The sequence below is a fragment of the Dicentrarchus labrax genome, unplaced genomic scaffold, assembly GCF_905237075.1.
Source record: "Dicentrarchus labrax unplaced genomic scaffold, dlabrax2021, whole genome shotgun sequence".
Taxonomy (NCBI): Eukaryota; Metazoa; Chordata; class Actinopteri; family Moronidae; genus Dicentrarchus; species Dicentrarchus labrax.
Window position 1 is genome coordinate 2,951,687 of NW_026136712.1, and position 15,596 is coordinate 2,967,282.

Consider the following 15,596-nt stretch of genomic DNA (forward strand, 5'->3'; position numbering starts at 1 on the left):
GGCAGACACGTACACTTATCTCTCTATTGTCCTTCTACTAGTTGTCTTATAAATTGGTGTCATCGGCAGCATCTGCTATTCCCCTGTCTGTTCAGCTCTCAGGAGTCAAAGGGGAGCATCAGAGGGGCTGACAGCTGATGAATAGACTTTGACATCAATTTGCAGCATTGTTGACAGGGGCTGTTGACGCGGCAGCATCTTTTGACACAGGGAGGTGTTTCTGTTGTCAGTGCAGGCTTTGACATCCGTCGAGCCGTTTGCAGAACCAGAGGGTTGATTATTGGGAGCATGAACAAAAGTAGTGATGAAAGCAGCAACCTCACAAATAACTTTATGTAATTACTGGTTAGCCAAAATGCTACCGGAAAAGTTTGGTCAGGTTGGAGCTATTAGAGATTCATCATAGTTGGCTGAGCGTGAAATAGTTGCACGGTGTTGGAATGGGTGGGTGTGTGTGTGTGTGTGTGTGTGAGTGTAGCCTGGATCAGTAGCAAACACAGCCTCCCAGTTGACCTTCAGGGTAATCTATGCCAGTTAACTGCACAAATAGCATGGCAACCATTTTATTTTTAATGAGGCAAGTAGCATCCACCCCCACACCCCCCCACCCCCTAGAGAACGTATCAGCTCCGGCACCAGATGGCATTGTAAGGCTGGTAAGACATCACTTGACCAAAATAGTAATTAAGCAATGTATTCCTCAGTGTTTGTCAAAGCCTCAACACTGTTCTGATCTGCTAGGAGATGTCACAGATTTATAGAAGGGTTGCCCTGACCATTTCATTTAAAATCTTTTTGCTATTGCATAGATAGCTTGAAAATTGAATTTAAATGCCATAGTTATATGCCTTATGCCATAAGTTGAAGTCAAGTAAAATTAATAATAGTAGAAAAAAAGGTGCACTAAACTATTTTTATATTAACGATAGGTCTAATTACTACTGTATAATGTGAGACTGTCGCAATGACAAACCCACAGAGAATTATCACCCAACTCTGCGGTTCCTCTCGGCCCTGTGGCTCATTGTTATGGTTTTACAGACCACAACTGTACTGTTTTGGTTCAGTCTCCCCACTCTCATCAACCTCAATTCCAGCTATGGTAGAAATTTGAAAAAGCTCTGATAAACCCATTTATTACTGCATTGCTACAGCCACAGTGAAGTGCATGTGAGCATGGGTAGTTTAGTTCCTGTAGTCAGCCATAAAGTGTACACATATGTTCAGGTTGCAGCATAATAGTTTAAAGGCTGTGTGAAGTGAAATAAAGTTCCTGTTCATGCAATGTTACTACAGCGTCTTCCTACCATTTCTCACGGCAGAGTTGGTCCGGATGGTCAAAAGCTAGCTACGAGCTGGGCCAAAGTTAATTAAAATAGCCTAAAAACATTGGAGGTCCTCCAATTACGGTTTAAAGCCACAGAGCTGGACAGGGGGCCTGTCCTGGAAAAATTCTACAAGGTAGGTTTTTTTTAAAAGTTTGCAGCCAGTGCAACTAAGAGCCACCAACCCATTATTGATGGATGTAAGAGGGACTGTTTGAACTAATGTGGTTTCTATACTGACAGGTGGCAGACAGTAGCAAACTCTTCGTAGCTAGCACAGAGCTGACATTAGCCCTATGTGAAGCAGCAGCCCATGCACCAACAGTGCTGCATGTCGTAGCGTTACCCCACCATCCTCAGCACCGGCTAACCCGGCTAACAGCAAAAAGCAGCAGATGGTGAGTTTATGGCTTCTCATCAATCCAACTGTGACTGCTCCAGAAATATGGCATCCACCCCAGTTACAGCTTCACCTGATTGGACAGGAAATAACCTAACTCTAACTTCTGCTCTCACTGCCAGTGGCCAGTTAGTTAACCCCTTCACTCCTATAAACTATAACTATTGAACAACAAGCACCCCATTTGCTCCAGTCCATGCATCATTCCCTCAGCAGACCACGTATGCCTCAGTCTGTGAAATATGGAGTGAAAGCCCGGGGTTATAACTTGCCCTCTCACCCTGTGAACTGCCAAGGGCTAGGATACCTGAACAGGTATGACAAGCATAGCTGGAGGAGGGCCAGGTCTGCACCATGTGGCTGTTCATCATGCACAGTCGATTCCATGGACAGCATCAATGATGAACGGAACTGACAGAAAGAGTAAATTGCCACACTACAACCACGCCATTTTGATGGATCATGCTCATGGGAAGACTTCTTCTAAAGCTCTTCAAGGGCTAATCACTGATCAGACAGGACAATTGCTGATCAGCTTAGATTTAGTCTAACTGGTCTAGTTGGTGCTATCATCCATAAAACCTTCAGATCTGCTCGATGAAGCTACTGGCAGATTGTGGACAAAATAGAAGCCGCCTACCAGCTGTGCTCAGGGCGTGCAGCAGTCATTGTTATTTAACTGAGACAGAGGGTTAAGGGTCTGGGTGAAGCCTTGAACACCCTATCTGTCTATCTATCTATCTATCTATCTATCTATCTATCTATCTATCTATCTATCTATCTATCTATCTATCTATCTATCTATCTATCGTTTCCATTATGTACGCTGACCATGCAAAACTGGAACAGGATGCCATCGCTGTGTAGATTTTCAGTATTACCCTGGCTGATGCTGAGGTGGTGTAAAAGCTACTGTACGAGCAGCCACACACTCTGACGAGAGCCAGCTGAGGTTGCCTGTGCAGTCATGCAGCTGATGCAATGAATCCAGACCCCGAGTAGAGCCATCCATCGCAACGGTTGTGCATGCCATTGGCCCTGGGGGCATGGCATTCCTAGGGGAAGCCATTCTATCAGTGCATGTTGGGAGCAGTCACTAACTGAACTTCAACAAAAATATAACATTAGAACCTTCATGAAGGTAGCATTAATTGCAAGACTGTTGGGAACTGAGTGTACAGAGTGCTAAGGCCACAGATGGGGCTAGCTACATTCTGTCTTGCATCAGTGTTTACTTTTTCCATTGACCAATTTTTCTCAAACCTTAACGGAATGCTCAATACAAAAATGTTAACAATGGTTAATTACCCAGGGCAAATATAGTAGGAAAGTTATAATATATTGCGAGTGAAGGTTCTGTAGATTCATTCAGCATTAACCTTTAGCGATGTTGCAGACATATTCTAAAAATGGTACCTAATCATGTTGATATAAAAACTTGAAGAAGTGTGTTCCTTTTCAAAGCATATTTGCTGTTACATGTTTAGGGGACGGATTTGGTGAGAGAAGTATCCCCCACATGAATAAAGGTGTTAAAAGTGTAACTAAAGCCCAAATTTTGCTAACCCTCTCACAATTTTTTTTTTTTTTTTAATGCAGCAGAGAGAATCATATAGGGGGCGTGGCCTGATGGCTACGGAGTGTATGACACGGGAGTTAACACTGACCAAAGTGACAGACGATATCCGAGCTAACCAGCCATAAGCTGTTGTCAGACCGTGCTGGAAACACAGACACTGGCGCTTTGACAATCAGTGGAAACACATTCACAACCATTCGTAAAAGTTTCTGTGTGGTACCTGAGTTGTAACGTTAGCTAGCTAAACTAGTGGCTCAGAGAGGCTAATTCTGAATGATGTCGGGAGCGTCAGGCTATGACTATGTAGCAGGCTACAGTCTGTAGAGTCGGGATGTTGGGTTGCTTAGTGATGAAAGCTGCCGCAATGTACGCCACCTGCATCTAGATCAGCTGAAAATTCAATTGCAGTAGCCGGGTTTCCACCAGTAGGGGGAGGTTGCTGTGCTTATTTATAGCAATCCATCAACAATACTACTAAATACCCATAAAAATAGGTTTTCTGATAATAATGTTGCAAGTTTATTTACTCCTTAAAAGAGGATAGCAGCATGTACTGTATGTAGGCACATGCAACAGGTGTGTTTTATGCCCTCAGCCTTCTATGAAATAGTAATCTCCACTTTACTGTGCCTCTTATTTACATGCTCTGTTCCTCTCTACACATGGAGAAGAGGTCTCTTCCTGCAGACTCTTGTCTATCATGGCCACCCGTGTCCTTGTATCTCACGTGGCACTGAGATCCAAAACCAGTCAGACATTGTTTACACAAGCACTTGTGATTCTCAGATGCATATACATGATTCTGTTTTTAAGTGAATGCATTGGAGCCGGGGTACAGTATATCCTCTGCCATGCGACAGCTGGATAATCAATAGCCACAGGGATATACAGCATATACCCTTCCTTCCTAAATACAGCCATATTAGCATTGATTCCACATGTTTTCAGGTCATACTTATCAGGAAAGCTGGCACCAGACCCACTTTCGCTGCCTCATGTGTGGAACCTATTTCCAGCAAGACCCATTTAAGAGAGACAGGAGCCCCCAGAGGGAATGCTAACACTTCTGCTGACACTGTGATACCCTGCAACTTCTGGCTCTGTTATTGCTCTGTCTTGGCACCACACGCTATTTATACACCTTTCATCTGTAATGAAAAAACAGTCAGTGTTAAAAATGGATTTTCTCCTTGTTGCATGTGAAATTCTCAGATGTCAAGGTGGCCTCTTACTGGAAGTCATGGATAATGGTGGTATAGAATTAAAACTCAAAATGCGATCATATCATTTTCCAGGACATTGCCTAAAACATGCATTGCTCTACTGTACTAGAGGTAGTGTAGCAGATAGATGGATAAAGTATGTGTGGATGAATTATATGGAATCTCAAAGAGTTCAATATTAAATAAAATAAGTAAAATGTAAAATATTTAAATTAACAATTTTTACATTGTTGATAAACTCAATTTGTTATTATGAAATGTTATTTTATTACTAGTTTTGATAGTAACAACATTTTCATTGAATGTTTTTTTTTATTATTAAATGCCCTTTTTAAAAGTCTGTGTTTATTTCATATTGGCATTTTTCCCAATGCCACTTGTTGCCATACATTTTTTCTTTTTCATAGGTTTTTCATAATTACCCATTTTATTTCATACTGTCACTTATCATGACAGTGTTGCTGACATCACCGCCTCTCACCTTTAAGCCAATCACATGGCCTCTGAGCTAGCAAGCTCAACTGCAACCAGATTTTGATCTTGTTAGCAAGAGCAACAACAATATCAGCGACATTGCTGCAGCTGTGGTTGATAAAGCCTATTTTTGAAGAGCAGCCAGCAGCAGGGTAGGCCGATATTACTGTAAACATTTTGTTTCTGTGTGTTCTAACAGCAGTTCAAGTAATGTACTTTTACGTGTATCATCAGAGTTAAATTTGTCTATATCCCTACTATTGCTACTTTTATATATTAAAAATATATAAAACCATCCACTTTTGGTTTAAGCACCACCAACAATCAGTTGAATACAGACAACTTAGTTAAAAAGTAAATCTAAAGCTAATACTAGAGCTAAGATGCCACCCCCTTGTTTGGGAATGAAACAGCAAGTTTGCATTCTTAGTTGTATCGTTACTTGACCACCTAGCAATGGAAGGTAGTTCTAGACCATTATGCCTGGCCGACTTAATTGTGAGTAGAGCTCAGCTGTCAATCATGAAAACAATTGTGAAACACCTTTCTTATAACTTCAAGTAATTACTAAGTAAATACTTACTTTTGTTTGGCCCATTTCCCATCTGCCAACAGGGTAGGGTTTATGACCTATACTGCAGTCCACCACCAGTTGATAATTGAGATGTTTTGGCTTCACCTTTGGGGAGCTGTCATGTTTTCCATCTTTTATATGTCATAAAGCAGCCCTGAATTCTGAAACTGATATAGTTTAAATGATCAGATTCATGTGTTAGACTGCTGAGGAAAACACAAATATACATCTTTCCAACATGGAGATAGAAAGTTGTGGATTGCATCATGACCTTTGCTTCAGAGCAACAACCTCTTTTTTTGATAAACCTTTTGGCAAAACAGCATGTTATAGTGTCTTGTCATCTGGAAATCCAAACTTTTCTTCTTCTTTCCAATCGGCCTGTTTCTCTGTCTGTCACAGACTGGCAAGCCTTGAAAGTTAATAAACTATGGAGAGGGCTGAGATGGACCGTGGAAGCAGGAGGCGGACAGCGGCCGATCTTTCTTCATTTATTTTCTTTTGGTATATTCTTGCTGCTGTAGACATGTTGCCTGGCTTGATTGTATTGTCACAACCCAAGTTGTTAACTCTTTGGAGAGTGAATGAGCTCCAAGGGCCTTTGGGGTGCAGAGAGAATACGGGTCTTTAACTCCCTGTGTGTGACCATAAATATTCAAGAATGTATGTATGAGGAGAAAAGGTGTTTTTATTACAATGTAAGTTCTTCTTCATAATATTCACTCGGTGTCTCGCTATGGGATGCAGCCTCCTGCAGCCCTGATAGAAGCATTTATCTCAATCCGCCAATCTTGATTGGCCGGTGAAGGTGTTCATCTGCGCTGCACCCAGTAGTCCCACCTACTATATAAAGTGTGCGCAGATAACACTCGCTCAATTCAAAACCTCTTCTCAACTGAGAGCTTATCTCACGTCGGAGCTTTCACTAGCTTAACTGTTCACTAGGCGGATCTTGCTAGCTTCCGTCACCGGACGCTGGTGTTGTGCTCTGGCTTCTGCCTTGTCCGTTTCACACCAGACCGGACCGGTAAGTATTTTTTTCCAGCCCCTCCACGGCGGAATTCCTCTCGGCTCCCCACCACGGACGCTCGAGTCCAGAGGAGACTCTGGTGTGAGGAAAATCTCGGGGAATGACACCCACCCGGTGTGCAGTACCTGCCTGGGGGTTGACCACGCCAGGTTAGCCCTCGAAATTCCCGGGTCCTGTGGACACAAAATGTTGACGGTCAAGAGCCTCAGACGCAGGCTAGCCCGCCAAGTTAGCCTCGCTGACCATGACCCGTTTCTCCCCACCGTTGACCATGGCACAGCCACGGAGGAAGACAAGGACATGGCCGGGGAAGTTCAGGAGACTGGCTACGACTGGGACGCCCAGTGCAAGCATTTCCGAGCTCCCCCGTTTCCCGAGGAAGATGTGCTGGAAATTGGCCTCACAGAGGATGACGATGACACCTCGTTCCTCATATCAGAGGACGAGGAGGAAGACGACACCTTCGTGGCCCCAGCCCTGGCTGAAAAGCCGAAGCTGTCGAAGCCTACCAACAGGGAGAAAAGTGGGGTGAGCTCTCCAGCTCCCTCCCTCCACGTGGACCTGCTCCACACGTGTAAATGTGCGGCAGAGAAGCTGGAGGTCCCCTGGCCGGTTGCAGTAGCGGAGCCCACCCGGTCCCGCTACGAAGGCAAGCGGCTCCCCCTGGCCCGTAGTGCGGTGAAACAGCTTCTTCCTGTCTTCCCCGAGTTGCTGACCAAGCTGTCCAAAACTTGGAGTAACTGCCCGTACAGCAGGAGTCCCATCCCGGGCGCAGCTTCCCTCGACTGCAAGGCGATGGAAGCCCAGGGTCTCCTCTCGATACCTCCGGTGGAAGCCCCCGTAGCTGCGCATCTTTGCCCGGGCAGCACGAGCCAGCTATCTGCGGCCTCCTCCAGGCGTCCGACGCTGCCAACCAAGCCCGAGCGGTTCCAGTCTTCACTGACTGAGAGGGCGTACAAGGCAGCCGCCCTGTCAGCCAGAGCTCTCAGCGGTCTCTCCATCCTCACTGCCTACCAGGCAGAGCTGTTTGGGGCGTCCGCTGACGAGCAGGACCCCGACGCGTGGGAGGAAATGGCGGTCATCGCTGATTTGTCCCTCCGCATCCAGTGCGTCTCAGTCCAGAAGCAAATCAACGAGCTAGATGGCTCAGCCTCGCCAACTTGACTGACAGGGAGCGAGATGACATACTGGATATGCCAATTGTCCCAGAGGGTATTTTCGGCTCTGCATTGGCCACGATGCAGCAGAGATGTGAGGCAAAGAAGAAGGACAATGAAGCCCTGAAACTTTGTCTCCCCCGAAAGCACCCACGCCTTCACCTCCAGTGCAGCGCAAATCGTTTGCTCAAGCTGCTTCCCAGCTGCCGCATTTCAAGATCCCGAAGCGGCCGCAACAGCCTGGCCCACCCCTCCCGCCGAGGAAGGAGCCCGGAGCCGGCTGGCACGGAAAATCTCCCGCCCCGACCGCAGTCCCGCTGCCGCCCCAGACAGCCGCGGCCTCGGTCCCCCAGGCGAGGAAGAAAAAGAGAGCGGCCTGACAGCCTTCCTCTCCCTGGGTGGAGCATCCTGCCGTTCCCCGTTACGCAGGCCCACCGTTTTGGCTTGTTCGTGTGCGTCCCACGCCGCCGCTGCCCACTCCAGAGCCGGTCCGCGAAAGGAGAGACATCGACTTGGAGGTTTGCACTGTTGCGCCCCGAGCAAAATGTCAACAAGCACACACATACACACTTGTCCCCAAACATGTGAAAATAACAAGACATCTGTCACAGCCAGGCCACGAGCCGAGGGTGCAGGTAACAAAAAAAGCCAAAACAAAAATCCCCCGTCTATAAGCAGTGTGGCCACCGAGCCCTCTGCAGCTTGCCCCCCGGGATGGGCATCACCACACAGGAGTCGGGACCTCCTATGGTAGAGTAGAGGCTGCACTATACAAAACGCCAGGGCTCCCTCCACTAGGTCTCTGTACGACTCTAAGTGGGGGGTGGTGTCTCGAACAGAGCCATATCCCTTTTCAGTGTTCTGTGCCAACGATACTGTCGTTTTTACAGGACTTGATTGATAAAGGAAAAGCCTTTTCCGCGGTTAAGATTTATCTGGCAGCGATAGCGGCTTGCCATATAGGATTTGGGGACAAAACAGCGGGCCAACACCCTTTGGTGTGCCGGTTTATGAGGGGCGTGCACAGGCTTCTCCCTGTCTCTAGACCACTGATGCCTTCATGGGATTTAGCGGTGGTTCTGGAGGGGCTTAAAGGCCCCCCATTTGATCCATTGCTGGGAGCGAGTCTCAAACACCTGTCCCTTAAGACAGTGCTGTTACTGGCTCTTGCCTCCGCAAAGCGAGTGAGTGATATCCATGCGCTCTGTGAGCCCTGCGTGCGCTCAGTTCACCCCGGGGAATACACGTATGGTTCTGAAGCCCAACCCGGTCTTTGTACCTAAGGTGGTGGGCTCATGTTCCCCGATTGAGCTCGCAGCATTCACCACTTCTCCCGGTGAGCAGCGAGCGCACATGCTGTGTCCGGTTCGAGCTGTGCTCTCTTATATGGACAGGACACAGAGCATCAGGAGGAGCGATCAGCTCTTTGTCTCCTGGGCTGAACCCCGAAAGGGACAGCCGGTCACAAAGCAGCGCCTCGCCCACTGGGTGGTGGAGGCTGTAGCTTTGGCGTATACGAGCAGGGGTCTGCAGCCGCCGGCGGGTTTGCGTGCGCACTCTACCCGCGGGATGGCCGCATCCTGGGCTTTATTTAGGGGTAACTGTTCAGGACATTTGTTCAGCAGCGAGTTGGTCCTCGCCTCTGACTTTTGTTCGGTTCTACATGCTTGACTAGCAGGGTCCTGGAGTCCTAACTGGAACCCATGGACCCTCCCCCTTGGCCGGTACTTGTACAATAAGCTGTCTGGCAATACGGGAGCTCCCATATCCCATAGCGAGACACCGAGTGAATTTTATGAAGAAGAACGTTTGGTTATCTAACATAACCGCAGTTCTTAGAATAATATGAGCGAGGTGTCTCGCCAGACAACCCTTCTTGCTGGGCTGTGAGAAGGGGTTTGCTTATTGAATTGAGCGAGTGTTATCTGCGCACACTTTTTATAGTAGGTGGGACTACTGGGTGCAGCGCAGATGAACACCTTCACCGGCCAATCAAGATTGGCGGATTGAGATAAATGCTTCTATCAGGGCTGCAGGAGGCTGCATCCCATAGCGAGACACCTCGCTCATATTATTCTAAGAACTGCGGTTATGTTTGATAACCAAACGTTATTTTAACCCAAAAAATTATTGTAAGGGATTACACTCAAAATTACTCAGCAGCTCAGTTTTTAAGCTTAAAAAATAAATTCTTGATTAAGTAGGTTTTACTAGTCATTTTAAGTGACATTAACTTAGTTATGTAAGTTATTGTAACAGTAGAGTATATTGTATGTATATATATATATATATATATATATATTGTTTTCATAGTACAAATAAAAATGACCAAATTAAGGCAGTGTCAATGTTCCTCAAGCTACTTAATTTAGAACGTTTTTTTAATTTACAAAATTGAGTTTACTTAATTTTTTTTTATTTAAATGAACTTTACTTACAATGTGTACATTTTTGTAAATATGGGCATTCACTGTATGGATTAAGGCAGACCTGAATTGGTCTCCCCAGACCAATGTTTGATATTTTAGATGTAAACCAAATGGATTTCTGATCAAACAGTATATTGTAGGGCGCCCGGTTAGCTCAGTCGGTAGAGCTGGCGATCCATATACAAAGTTGCTGCAGCGGCCCGGGTTCGCTCCCGTCTTTCCACCCACCTTTCCTGTCTCTCTACAGCTGTCTCTATAAAAATAAAGCCAACAAAAGGCCAATGTTAGCCATGATTGGTCATCATGGCTAACTGCGTCTACACCCATGGCAAGGTACCAGCTTTATCGCTCAGCGACCATATGTTGGATCATAGTGGGCTGGTAGGTCAAACATTGTAAATAAAATAGCTTTTATGTGTTGTAATGTATCTTTTATGTGTTGGCCTCAGTCTTTAGCTACAATAATAATGTCAATCAGAGCTGTTTTGCTCATTTGTTGTAACATAGTTAGACAGCTGGGGTCATTTGCAGTCTAGTTTTCCTCCTCAGTCAGCTGTAGAGAGCCTAACGCCCGTGCCCCCCTCTAAATAAATCAAAGTCAAATACGACACTCGAAATGATACTCCACAATCAACTACCTTTCTTGTCTCTTATTGGTTGTTTTCGCCCCATTAGGAGCTTTAGGAGGAGCCAGAGGAACCTGATTTTTTAAACAAATGATCTGTCTCATGTACTATTGTCAGGATATAGTGAAAGTTTCAGAAAATATGACAAAAGTATTTTTTTAATAAAAGTTACCTACTGCAGCTTTAATTTTTTGTAATCTGATTAATCAGTTACTCTCCAACACTGCATGTGTGTGAGTGTGTTTGGAGGCCGTGAAAATAAAAACTGATCATCTGCCATTCATCAAGTAACGAGGGACTCAATACAAGTTTTCCCCTCTGCAGAGTTGGAAGATGAATTGCATGCTGCCAGCCTAGCTTAGAGGGACTGAATGATAAACACAGCCTTGTGTCACACGCACACACACACGTTCAGCCCTTGCATTATCTAGTGGCATTAGTTGTTTGGAGCTATCCTCCTTACAGGGGGCATTCTCGGGGACAGTATCCAAGCTGAGAGGCTCTGGGCTGGGCTGTGCTGAGACAATATGGCTGCTGTCTGGTAATGGGTGGCGGCAGTAGTGGCAGGCATTGCGGCAACACGCAAGGCCGAACCAACACACCTTGCAGTTCACACATGCACACAAGCACTTACACACCAGGGTGTCTGGTCATGCAGCGCTAATGCGGTCCTGCAGGATGCTGTAATCAGTGTTAGGGCTGTGGAGCGTGTCAAAACACTGAGGAGTGAAATCTCAGTTGCAGGATGGGACCTGACGGTGCAGAGAGGGGAAGAGGATGAGAGAATGGGAGAGAGGTGGCGCTGTGAAGACAAAAAAAAAAAGGCAGGGGTTGAAGCAGAGCGTGAGATTCAAATGTTACAGCTGGGTGAGGGGTCAGCCATGATTGAACAGCAGCAAATCTATCTCGCCGCACTCCTGGGATGTTGCGGCAGCAGCAAATCAAACAGGAGAGTCTTTTCTTTCTGCGGATATAAAAGGGAGGATAAAACAACAGGGCTATTGGATAACAATAAATATCTATTCTTTACCGTCTCTGTCTGCTCCCCCCTGATTCAGGTCAATAACAGCGTTTAGTATCACTGACCTGGGTCCATTATCCTGCTAGGACGCGGTGTACGTAGCCCTGAGATGTAAAGCATTACAGTCTCCTTCTGTTTCACCTGCCACCGCACAATCCTGTGGGACAGCGGGCAGCAGCTAAGACCTTCTTGTGGCCACAGTCTGCTCTGTGTGAAGTGTAGGGTTAGACTGATGTGTCACTTTGCTGATATTGACCTTTGATTGTAGATTTTAAGGCGGATATCAGTCTTCATCTCACTCTTTGCAGTCTGCCTCTACTGTGATTGATGATGGTGGGATTGATTAGTTGATTTCATGAGAAACCTCAAACGCGGAAAATCTGTAGTGTAAAAATTCATGTCACATGGAATTGTGCAGGTGCAGGTGTCAGGATACTAAGTATGGGTTATTCTATAAGAAATATTTCTATGTGGTCAGGACAATTGTAGTTCGTTAGTTTATGTTTACAACCCTGCTTTAAACACTAAACATGTATAGTGTTTTTCAGTGTCCACCTGTAAACTACATATGCTAAAATAATCTTAGCTCTTATGCACCAATGACAAATTCCTCGTATGTGAAAACTTACTTAGCAAATAACCTGATTCGGATTCTTTGTTTTTCTCCATAAAAAATGAAAGCATTTTTACCTCTAGACCAGTAGATAGATATTAAGGTTGAACATTACCTTATACCCCTTATACCATAATAAAACAGTATTTGAAACCCATATGCTTCTATAATAAGATTTTGCATAGGTAAATGTCTTATTTCTCTGCAATAGGTAACTTTAAATTACCAAATATATTTAAAACTTGTGTCAATAACAGAAACACATGAGTTATAATTATCTTTTTTGGGGGGCGATCCTTTAATCATATTCCTTGATGTTATTATTGGTGTTTGAATTTAAAAAGTTTTCAAATTAAAAAACATTTCTGTTTTTATGAAGTAAGAACATTGTATGATCGTCTGTATGATTGGTGCTATAAATAAATTATACTGGCACAATAACGGGGATTGTTATTATCAAAGAGAACCATAAAAAACACAGACTTCACCTCACAGAGGTTACACTCCTATAGACGCATTATGAACACAGAAATATAACATTTGTACTTTTACAGTGTTTTGTAAACAGTTTCTATTGAGACTAAATTAAATAAGCTTCAATGATCATACAGGTCAACTTGGATTTATTATCTATCAGTCAAGGGTCATGTTAGTGCAGCTGTTGGGGTTTTTTATATTACAGTGTTGATAATTTTATTACCCTTAAATGTTTCTTGTTGTTAGGGAAAACAAATATTACAAAATCCTACATTTTACAGCATGGAGTTATAAACAAGTTTCAGTGCTCTTGCTGTGTTAATGCTATTTACTCAAAAATAATAGCTTATCAAACAAGATACTGATATTAATAGCCACACTTTAAGCCACAACGTCTCAATAGAAGGGTATAAAGTAAGTGGGGTCCATTTTCTGTCTGTCATTGCTGAACACATTTTAAGCCAGGAAACATTTATAAATCCGATTAATAGTATTAATAGGTAGTGTTTTTTACAGTTTGAATCCATGGTAGAATACTCAATCACATACTGATAACAATAACTAACTAATGTAATATTCACCTAGAATATGTAAAGGCTAATGTCAATTTAATAATATAGCTTACAATAAATCATATATATCAGGGACTCCCAAACTTAAGCCTTGACATCCTGAAAACCTTCCTGCTGGAGGTGATGGGGTAGGTGTTGGAGATGGAGACGTTTCTTCCGGGGGACATCACAAGGTAGCACACTTCAGAGTTGTCCAGACAGGCAAGATCTCTGTCATAATTTGCCAGTATTTATCCTGGAGCAGGCGTCATGGAGTGTTGTGATGGTCCGGTCAGACACAACGGCTGTGCCGAACCTGTCACAGATGGAGTTCCATCGCGTCTTTGTAGACTGGATCAGGGTGTGCTGAGGTGGCTGCATCTGTGCCTGCTTTGCTATCAGTGCCATGGTGGCAGCATGGCTGTGGCTAATCCTGTATCCAGCAGGAAGAATCACAAAACACGCTGAAGCTTTTTTGCTCTAGCTAGCTTGACTTTCAGCTCATCCTTGTTCTCCCCAAAATGTTTTTCAGTGCATTTAAGTTACAGTAGCTCTCGACTGACTACAGTTTTCTTCTAACCTTAACAAGCGCCTGAATTGGAACAAAAAAGCTATACCTTAATTCCTAATTCTTTTTAGAAATACAGAAGTCCAAAAGCTGAACTCGCTTGGCGGGGGAGAAATTGTCAACACAGTAACAGAATCTGGATCCATATCTGATCAGCACTGCCTAGTTTGACAGTTTGATCTGAGTTTGGTGCGTTGAACTGGACGGACTCACTGAGAACGACCTGTCAATCACAACATAGCCACACCCTAAAGCATGGGTGTCAAACTCAATCACACAAGGGGCCAAAATTTAAAACACAGTCAAAGTTGCGGGACAAACAGGATTAATATTTATTGAACATTCTATAACTGGCTATGTTTTAACCAGAAATATGAATCTGAACAGACTTCTTTTTATCTCAACAAAATAAATAAATAAAATAAAATTTAAATTATAATCAAAATATTTTTTTCTTCAACAGTAACATCAAGCAAAATAGTAATATTGCTGCACATACAAAGTAGGATGTGTCATTAACTCAAAATACCAATAAGGGTTGTCTCAGTTCACAACTAAATTGATCAAGTTTTGGGCAAGGTTGCTAAGTCCCTGATCACACCAAGTAGATTCCTTCTCACCCGGAGACACCATGTCACACACCATCTACATTCACTGATCATGTTCTGAAAAAACAAACACAAAACAAAATGCAAGCACAACCACTAAATTACACACATATTAAGCGGTTCTTTTTGGTTGAAATACATTCCATTATATTTTTAAGTGAGGTTTTCAAAATGCTCACCTATTTGTTTTCTGATCGGATGCCTGACACAGTTTTCAACTGTTGACGTCGGCTGAGAAAGGACTGGCAAAGATGGCAAAGCCTGAGTGCTGTGTTCTGAAGCCAGAGAAGCGCCGATCAAACTCATTAATTAGCCAGCTTACTTTGGTTGCCAACCGGGCGCAGGAAAAAGCGCCTGAGAATGATGCTGAGATGCTCTGACAAATGGGAATCCGGGCAAGATTGTCCTGTTCCACTTGGGACTTAGCTGAAGTTTACACTGGAAAACTGTGACCATTTCGGACATCTGCATGATGACTTGTTTGCGTCCCTGCAGCCTCTGATTCAGTTGGAGGAGATGCTCTGTTATGTCACACAACATGGCAAAGTCACAAAGCCAGGTTGGATCTGATAGTTCAGGCAAGGGTTTTCCTTTACTTTGCATAAAAAGAGCGATTTGCTCCCTAAGCTCAAAAATCGTTTTAGGACTGCACTGATGCTCAGCCACCTTACTTCTGTATGGTACAGGACGTCTCCATGCTCCACGCCTACCTCCTGCAAAAGCAGCTGGAACTGGCGGTGATCCAGGCCACGCGCCTGAAAGAAGTTAACTGTTTTCGTGACTGTGGTCATTATGTCATTCATTTCCTGACCCTTTCCGCAAAGAGCTTCTTGATGGATAATGCAGTGATATGTTGTCAGAGGCGTGTGGCAGTTACTTTTTTGCAGTTTGTCTTTTATTAGTCCAACCAACCCTTTTTTTTCTCCACACATTGCGGGTAC